The 9,815-nt window shown below is 39.8% G+C and overlaps 1 protein-coding gene across 33 annotated transcripts in view; it reads right to left on the reverse strand.

The window, feature by feature from the left end:
• Window positions 1-8,235, reverse strand: part of NUMB (NUMB endocytic adaptor protein) — a 129,027-nt gene extending 120,792 nt beyond the window's left edge. For 13 of the 33 annotated variants that reach the window (XM_081133394.1, XM_081133412.1, XM_081133397.1 and 10 more), the window contains exons 1-2: window positions 8,137-8,221; window positions 5,981-6,033 (exon numbers count right to left, since the gene is read on the reverse strand). The gene's annotated coding sequence lies outside the window, so the exon portion shown is untranslated. Of the gene's footprint in view, window positions 1-5,980; window positions 6,034-8,136 lie in introns of all 33 variants that reach the window. The other 20 variants (XM_081133415.1, XM_081133398.1, XM_081133396.1 and 17 more) reach the window with 3 other exon arrangements.
• Window positions 8,236-9,815: the final 1,580 nt, after the last annotated feature.

Consider the following 9,815-nt stretch of genomic DNA (forward strand, 5'->3'; position numbering starts at 1 on the left):
TAAGAAAAAGGTAGAAAAAGTATGATGAGAGCATACTTTTTAAGTATGACAAACCTTTTAAAAGTCAAAATAGTAACTGATCCCTACATGGTAATAGCTGATTTTTCAGCATCCATTGATGTAGCAAATAGTCAAAATCACCAAAGCTATGAATTCACTCTAGCCTTTAAAATAAAAATTTTTTAAATTCATCTCAACATAGATATAGATAGGTATGAGACATATATATACAAGAACATGAGTATATATCCTTCATATGTATGTATATACCTACATACAAAACTTCTAAATATATGTGTATATATATGCATACTTAGAATATATTAATTTTGTCTACAGATAACATTTGATGAGCAAATGGATTTAAGAACCCTCTACTAACAACAGAAACATCCACCCTCAACCCAAAAGAGTTGCAGGTAACAGATTGAAAACTGCTGATAAGGAAATTCAATGTCAAGGAGATTGAATACTTAAATAACACCTTAAATAAAACAGAACTCAGGTCTAATGAAAATTTATCTAATCGGTTCCATAGCTACACTTCATAATCCCAAAAAATTTAGGGATTAACTATAACACTGCTAATCTAGGTATAAATAATTAATAATTTACTGTGACTTACAGGTATAAATAGAGCTGAATTAAAATATTCAAGTTTTTCCACAGACTGGACTAAAGATAAGACTGAGTCAAGAAGAATTTAAGATTGTTTTTAATGTTTAAATGAAGTTTAAGTTTCACAGTTCAACTTTACATACAAGAATCTTTTACAGGCCATGCAAAAAAACACAGAAAAAGCTTTCGCCTCCTATCTGCAATCCTGGATCCTTACAATAGTGGCTAACATTTACTAAGCATTTACTATGAGCTAAGCACTGTGTTAAACTCTTTACATGAATTATCTCATCTACTCCTGAAAGCAATTTATTTTACAGATGAGAAACTGAGGTTAAAAGAGTTAACTTGCCTAAGGAAGTAGAGCTGGATTTGAACTCAGGCAATCAAAGTTCATTTAATTGATGTCATAAAACACCACCCAATCAGCAGGGTTAATGTTTCCACTGTTAACAAAAACTCATACGTATTTGGAAGAGTATCAGGTAATGCTAGAGACACAGCCAGTGACAACAAAATAAAATAGTAGCCTCGTTTGCCCCATGTTTTAGTCTAATCCACCAAACTAAACCAACCACAAAAACAAAATAATAAATGCTTAAAATATAGGGCCCTGGCCAGGTAGCTCGGTTGGTTAAAGCATCATCCCAATAGTCCAAGGTTGTGGGTTCAATTCCAATCAGGGCACATATAAGAAGCAACCAATGAATGCATAAATAAGTGGAACAACAAATTGATGTAAATGCTTAAAATATATGTAAAGTTTTAAAGTCAACTCTAGTTTTCTTAACTGGCACTAATCATAATATCTGGAATAATAGCCCCTCCTAGAAAGAGAAGTCTATAATAGGCCTAATAGCGTTATAATTATTAATTAACCTTGCAAAATGTTGAGTACCCACTGTGGGCAAGGCACTATACAAAATGCTTTTCATTTCATTTTTACAGCCTAGTAAGGAGAATAATATAAGCTCCACTTTACAGATGACAAAACTGAGACTGAGAGAGGTTAAACAAACTGCCCAATTAGTAAATAATAGAGCCAGGATTCAAAGATATGGTCATACAACTATAAAATCTGGACTTTGTCCGTTCTATCATGCTTCCTCAGAACACAAATTATGCCTTTTTCAATTTCATAATATGGTAGTTATAAATATACTTTTGTCATCGTCAGGCTATTCTATGGTTCTGTGAGATTCCAGGTTGAAAAAAAGTTAATTTAGATTAAAGACTACTGACAGGTAAAATTCCTTATAACAAAGTTGGTTATATTAAAAGTAATTAAATAAACCTTCATAAATTATGCAAAGGAGCATCCCATGACACAATTGAAAGGTACCTGAGGTATACTTTTGCATAGGTTAGGACAAAAGCATCACTAACTTTTACTTTTCTAAGGTCAAAGGTAGCCAAAGCCCATCTTAAATAAAGTTATGAATTTTGCTTTTTTCTGTGTTCCTAGCTTCCCTTACTTTGCTTTTACTTGGGAGTTTTCAATCCCTCTTCCTCTCTAACTGGAAAAAAATCTGATCAAATAATCATTTTCCTAATTAACTACATATACCTTACTACTATAAACAAGTTACCACAATTAAGATTTTGCTATCTGATGAGAAAACTCAAGACTTCGACCCTGATTAAAAGAATATAAGGTATCAGCAAACAAGGGGGGAGAAACAGAGTTTTGGTGGGGAGAGAAGAGGGTCACTGAACATTATTAATATAGCAGCTCCTTGGTTAATCCACTTAAGATGACTAGGGGGTCTCTTCCTACTGCTTAATCCCAAACTCCACTGGAAGGACCAGTGAGAAGACTTGGTCTAGTTATGATTGCTGGGGACCTATTCCCAAGAGCTGCAGGAGGAGAGACAAGTGTCCAGCCTTCTTCTAAATCCACATTGTCTTACCCAGGCTCCTATCCTCTAGGACCAGCAATTCTCAGTCTATTCACTTGCATTCTGACATACTTTCCTTAGTGGAAGAAAACAAAGGATGAGTTCAAGCAAGCAGTGGAAACTGCACAGAAGGAAAAATATGTCCATGGGAGAATGCTGCAAATAGGATCATCCTCCTTTACATATGTCACTCCAGGAAAACTGCCAAGAACAGCGCACTTCTCTAGACATACTTCCTGCAGATGCTCCAGACTCCTCCTCGAATACACGTCAGTGCTCTCCTCATTTTCCCTTAGTTTCAACCCTCCTTTTGCCCCAAGATTTCCAAGTGCATATTTTATATTCTCAAAAATATATGGCAATATCAAAATGACATATTATGTATCAGTATGTGTCTCACATCTGAACAAACACCCTAAAGCCTTATAGAGTATTTCTACCTTAAAGAATGAAATTTCCAATATATTACTGAAACAGAATTCTTTGCAAAAAAAGGATTTATCATGTCAAGATTTTTAAAAATAACATAGCAAAAATTTTAAATATATTTAAAGAGTAAAACTGTTTCCTTTCTCCCTAGCCCTATCAAGGAAATATATCAGAATTCAGAAATCAGCAGAATTCAAAATCTATTCTGTAGAAATCAAAATCTATTAAACCCAACAGATGTGTTTTGCCAAGTCCAAATAAAATGTAGCTTTTCAAGTACTCTATTATAAGTAAGACTTTTCTTTAAGGTGGTAAGTTCACCAAGAGACCTTTTCTAAAAAAAGAAATTCTCCCAACAAACTAAAATCCAAAAATATAGGGGTTTTGTACTTTGAAAGAACTAGATTTTCAGGCACCAGCATTTCCATTAGGATTTACTGTATAGGAAGTTGGAAGGCAAGAAGCAGAGAAAGCAGATTAGAAGCTATTTATAAAAGATAAAACTTTACTGAAATAGAAAATAAACTTAATTAATTAGTGTTAATTGAATTCTACTTTTTAAAATCATTTACATGAATAATCTTTGATATGTAAAATTGAGTCTCACTAAATTGTACAGTCAGGAGCACACAGTTTCTTTGGGATTTAAAAACCACTATAGATTAAGAAATCTCACTGTAAAATTGAGAAATCAGAGTTATTCACAGATAAGTATGATTAAATTATGGATGAATAAGAAGTCAATTGACTAAAGTCCGTTTACTAAGAAGCAAGTAAGTAGCCCTGGCCGGTGTGGCTAAGTTGGTTGGGCCTTGTCCCATGCACCAGAAGGTTGCCAGTTTGATTCCCGGTCAGGGCACATGACCAGGTTTGGGGCTTGATCCCCAGTAGGGGGCGAGCAGGAGGCAGCCGATCAATGTTATGCTCTCACATTAATATTTCTCTCCCTCCCTCCCTCCCCCTCTCTCTCTCCCTCTCTCTCTCCCTCTCTCTCTCTCCCTCCCTAAAAATCAATAAAAATATTTAAGAAAAAAGAAAAGTAAGTAGCTCTGGCCAGGTAGCACGTTGTCCGGATATAACAAGGTTTCAAGTTCAATCCCCAGTCAGCACATACAAAAAAGCAACCAATTAATACATAAATAAGTGGAACAGCCTGGCCGGCTTGGCTCAGTGGTTGAACATCAACCCATGAACCAAGAGGTCCCTAGTTCGATTCCCAGTCAGGGCACATGCCTGTGTAGCGAGCTCAATCCCTGATTGGGGGTGTGTGCAGGAGGCAGCCAATCAATGTTTCTCTCTCATTGATGTTTCTCTCTCTCTATCCCTCTCTCTTCCTCTCTCTCTTAAAAAAAAAAAAAAAATTTTTTTAAAGAGTTTTAAAGAATATATATATATATATATATATAGCCCATAAGAAAAATAAGTGGAACAAATCGATGTCTGTCTCTCTCTCCCTCTAAACATCAATAAAGAAAAATTTAAAAAGCAGCAAGTAAGTAAACAAACAAGTCAATGTTCAAAATTATGAAGGATGAACTTTTATATTTTCCCCACACTTATTAAGATTTTGCATTCTTCCCTCAGCGAGTAAATAACTGAATGATCTATACAAATGTACCTACTAACTGTATAATGATTTAAAGAATAACCATTTTGGTGGTAGGGATACTACATTTAATTAATGCAAGGAATTCAAAAGCTTTCATCCTTGCAAACTTTGTCCTTCAAAATTAGTAAATTTGTTTTGGGAAAAGACTGCTTATGTTTTTCAACTCAAACGTGCAAGGATTATGTTTCCAAACAAAAATAAAAATTTTAACAAAACATAAAAATCTGAAAAACTAAAATAATTTTTGAGAGAGAAAAATTATCTAAACATTCTAATGCAAAGCTACATCAATAGTTTCTTCATAATTTCACAAAACATTAATGAAGGGGTTACATAAATCCACTAGATTAAAGATTTTAAAGAGAGCTGCAAGAATCTCTTTGTTTTCAATGCTGCTTTCTCTGTTCTTATACCCATAAAAACAGATCTAAATCAACTCTTTCTAAATAATAAACCACCTAGTTTTTTTTTATAGAACAGTCTAACTAAAAACAGCACAAAATGTACAACTATATTGTCAATATATCTTTAAGTATTGTGGATTACATTTAGGTCCCTCGAACAAGTTACATTTACAGCATATGCTATATCCAGTTCATTCTCAAGGGAGAAAACCATCAGAACAAAAGTTCCTACTTAATAAACTATTTACTTTGTTGTTAAGCCTCTACCCCAGTGCATTTTACTGTCCAGTAGTATCACTATTTCTTCTCTCTCCAAAAATCTAGAAATCTAAAATACACAAATGAAGTAGATCTGGTTCCCTTAAAAATGCTTTTCTATTATGTTTTGTATTAGTGTAAGGCCATGAAAAGTTTTAAGATACTTTTATCCTAAAAAAAGCACACTCTTTCGCTTTTATCTTTTGAAATGTCTCTTACTTGGTTTTTGCTTATTTTCTATACATGTACTGTTCTCAAACTAGTCCATTTCAGTGTTAATCATTTAGTCAATATGTCTATGTATACTTAGGTTGTTTTTTTTTTTACAAACAATGCTTTACAGTAGAGTGGTAAAAAAGAAAGGGTAGACAAGGGGGCACAAGTGAAACAAAGTATACCACATCTGAAAAACACCACTCAATTTCATTTCTCTGCCTCAAATTCCCTTAAGTCCTCGTGCCAAAGATTCTCAATATCTAAAAAGAGGTACAACACGATATATGATAAGGCAAACACAGGAGGAACCAAATCAGAAACTGAAGAAATTTAATAGAATCACAACCTAAGAATTAGCACAAAAAGAAGAAAAACAAAGAAATAAATAATAAACCCAGTCCCAGATACCCCTACTGAAGGGCTGCTTTTGCTGTACTGCATGGCTCAAAACAGTTTTTCAGTCTTTTGACTGTCAGAAATACATTTTACATTGTGACCTAGTACACAAATGTATGAGAAAAATTTCCCAGAACAATACTTTTCCTTACCAAGCGCAGTACTAGTCAATTCTGTTCATCTATTTCATTTTCTTTTTTCTTTTCTTTAGAGAGGAAGGAAGAGAAACATCGATGTGAGAGCAAAACATCCATCTGCTGCCTCCTACACACCCCCTACAGGAGATCAAGCAGGTAACCTGGGCATGTGCCCTGACTGAGACTCGAACCCGCAACCTCCTGGTGCAGGGGATGATGCCCAACCAAATGAGGCACACCAGCCAAGGCTCATTTTATTTTCAATGCTGGTGGTAACCCACCTAAAAACTGATTTGATAAATTACTAGTAAATCATGATCCACAGTTTGAAAAAAGACTTAAAATAGAGTACCCCTTTATAATAATATCTTTTTTGCAATATGCTTCTGTCCCTAAGCAGGATAGACAGGTATTTTAAGGTTGCCACATTATTACTGTTTTCATTTAAAGCAGTGGTTCTTAAAGTGGACCAACATGAGCATCACCTGAAGTAAATGTAAATTCTCAGAACCAACCCAGACTTACGGAATCAGAAACATCATGGGGCCAGCAGTCTGTAGTTTACCAAGCCCTCCAGGTGATTCTGGTTTAAGCTAGTTTGAGAACCAGCTCATTAAAGAACTCAGGGCTTTCTTCAGCCTCTATTTAACAACCTGGTACACAGTGCATACTCTGTACCAGTCACTATTCTAAAAGTTCTACAAATATTAACTCATGTGAAAAAAACAACCCTATGAAGTAGGAATTATTATTATCCCTGTTATACAGATAAGAAAACTTTTGCACAGAGAGGTTAAGTTGTCCAAGCTAAGTGGTGGAACTAGAATTCAACTCATTTCTAATTTGGCAAGGGTATGCCTATCTTTTTCATGACTCTCCTCTCTCTCTGATCAAGTCCCCAGTGTTACTCCGTTATACCCCTTCCCTTTTCCCTTTCAAATTCCTGTCAATGTCCTTATTTTCTAATATTGCTGTCATCCTAAAACAAATTTCTAAAACACTGGAACGCAAGTCACTTACCCTTGCTTTTAGGACCTTTTCTCTGGTCCTCGATGGCACCTTCGTATTATGAAGCTGAAGTTTCTTCTATTTCTGAAGTTCTTAGAGCTAATTAATGGCCTCACTGTAAATTCCTCGTATCTACTGTCCTGGCCAGTTTCCACAAGACCACTGCTCTCTTCCTGAGCAACTCTGTCGCTCGCTCCTACTCCGCCCTATCTTCTACTCCCTTCCTACAAGGAAATTATTTCTCCCCGCCCACCTGCGTGTCGTTTTGCTAGACTCCTCTCTAACTGAAAGAACTTCCACTCCCCAGCTAGACCCCTCACCCCAGTTCCAAGCCCGAGCTACTCCTCGAGGGTTTTTTCCTGGTGTGCCGGGGATCCTCAGACTCAGGAGTTCCTAGTGCAGCCTTGGGTCTCCCATCCCAGACCAGCGGTGGGGAGCAGGGCGCTCCGGTCCCTCCTCAAACTGTTCTAGGTCTCCAGGAGTCCGACCCTCCTCAGACCCGCAGCTCCCTAACTCCCCAGGAGCCCTCCTCCCCTCCGACAGCCACCTTTCTCAGGAGGGTCCCCACCCCCTCCCTGCCATTCCTCGACGCCCTCGCTAGGGCTCAGGTCGCTCCCTGTCACCACGGACCCCAGCCACCCTCGGTCTCCCATCTCCCTCGAACCCGGGCCCCTCCCAGTTTCCCGACCCCCCAGCTCTCCGCTCGGCCGCTCCCGGGCTTCCCGGGTTCCCCTTCTCCCTCGAACCCAAGCTGTCGTGGGTATTCCCGAGTCACCCCGTCCTCAGACCAGGTCATTACCGGTCACCACCCTGTCGGGGACCCCGGCCGCTCCCGTCTCCCCAGGGACCTACCCCCCACACCGGCCGCGGTCAGTGTCCCAGACCCGAGCAGCACTACGTCCCAAGGGACCTCCCGGTCTGACGTGCCTGGGTCTGGCCCCAGCCTACCTGGCGTCCGCGAACTCCGCCGCCGGCAGCCGGGCCATTCTCCCACCAGCCCAGTCAGGGCGAACTCGCCGCCGCCCCCGCCTCCGCCCTGGTCCCGGCCCGACCCGGCCCGCAGTCCAGGGCCCCTTCCTCTGGCCTCCGCCTCCGGAACGCCGAGCTCCAGTTTCCGCCCCGCGACGGCCCCCAGACTTCAGACCCGCGGTACCGGCACTCACCTGCCGCTGCCCCCGACCAACTCCAGCGCCACTGCCTCTACCTCGGCCGCCAGTAGCCACCAAGCGCCACCACCTCCCCCATGACAACAGGCCCACCCCGTTTTATACTTCCTACCTCTCCATTGGATAGTGAGGCAGCGGCTCTCTGCTCTAATTGGCTTGGTTTACCTGTCCGTCATAGCTTCCTTACCGCCCCTTTTCCTGGACTCGGTGTTAGCTCCTGCCCGGACCTGGGAGCTTTCTAGACCAAGCTTCAGTTATGATTGGCTGATGGTTGGACAGTTCCAAGTTATGATAGGCTGTCTAAAGTGTCTGTTAAATCAACTGGCAAGCGAGGTGACCGCCTGGGTTGGTGCAAGCACAGTTTGGTTGCGCAGTAGAAAGCCAGGAAAGGGCAGAAGCTCACGCCTGAGGTTACCCGGGAAGGGTTAACTCTTTTGTTGTAAGGTTTACTCTGTAAACTCATCCCTTTCTACATCTGGTCACTGCTCATTTATTCATAGGGTAGTACTTACAAAACACCAACATCAGAGGTTGTGTTTAAGAAGTGCTTCCCATTCCTTGGGAGAAAAGCACTGTACAAATGCATTTCTCATTCTTTCTTGAGTTCCCAATGTGCCCAGTTTCCTTGAAGTTCTTCCCGGAAGTCTCCATGTTAAAAGGCGAAGCACAACCGTTTATTTAGCAGAAATCAGTCCGCTTCGGTTGCAATTACAAACGTCGTTAATAAACTGAAGTGCCGCTTTGAGAGTTCTCCAGCCTCCAGACTCACCCCTCACTGGCTACTGCGAAGTGACGAGGCAGCCATCAGCAAGTTTGGACTAAATGGGCCACATTTTACCCTGTGATGCTCTGGAAATGAGAATTCCTCTCCCCCATGTCCCCCCAACTTGATTTTAATGTTCAGCAGTTCTTAAATAGCCCTACTAGATGTGTGTCAGATACTTAAAAAGCTTGCCTTTTTTCCTAAGCACTCGCTCCTCTTCCTAGCAGTCTAAATTAGGACCATTGAATGAATTGCAGTTCTCTTCTCACATGGGCACAATGCAGAAGAATAAATGATTGCATTTTTTTATTCACTTGGGTACAAATCACAGTAGGCACTTTTGAGAAATCTGGTGTTGCTATAAACTCTTGTGCTCCCAGAAATATATTCATCATTAGCTTTTTGCTTTTCTTTTCCATTTCCACCCACCTTTCCTGCTCCTAAATAACAAAATCCTGTCCTGATTATTCTTTCAATTTTAAATCAGATTTAAATGTACCTTCCTCACAACTCCACCTGTCATACACAAACCCATGGGCCATGACACATATACCCAGGAATGGATTAGAAATGGATCAAGGAGGTAGTCCACTCACAAGCATTATTTTATAGTTGGAAACTTGTGCAGAATCAAGAATCTAGACTTTGGAAATTTTGTGTTTGCCCCTTTCTTCTTTCTGCTAACTCCTTGTCCCATATCCCTTCTATTTACTTTCCTGACCTTTACAGAGCAAGCTACAAGGAGTCTAAAACTGCATGATACATCATCCAGAAAAAAAATTGTCGATTTTCTACATACCTCTATCACCAACCTAAATGGAAATTATTCCTCCGGTAACTATACATAACAACAAGGTGTCTTTCTTTTCCTAGTTATTTTCTGGAACTTTCCTCCCCCTTCTCTCATCTTCAC

The sequence above is a fragment of the Miniopterus schreibersii genome, assembly GCF_964146895.1.
Source record: "Miniopterus schreibersii genome assembly, chromosome: 1".
In the NCBI taxonomy this organism is placed as follows: domain Eukaryota; kingdom Metazoa; phylum Chordata; class Mammalia; order Chiroptera; family Miniopteridae; genus Miniopterus; species Miniopterus schreibersii.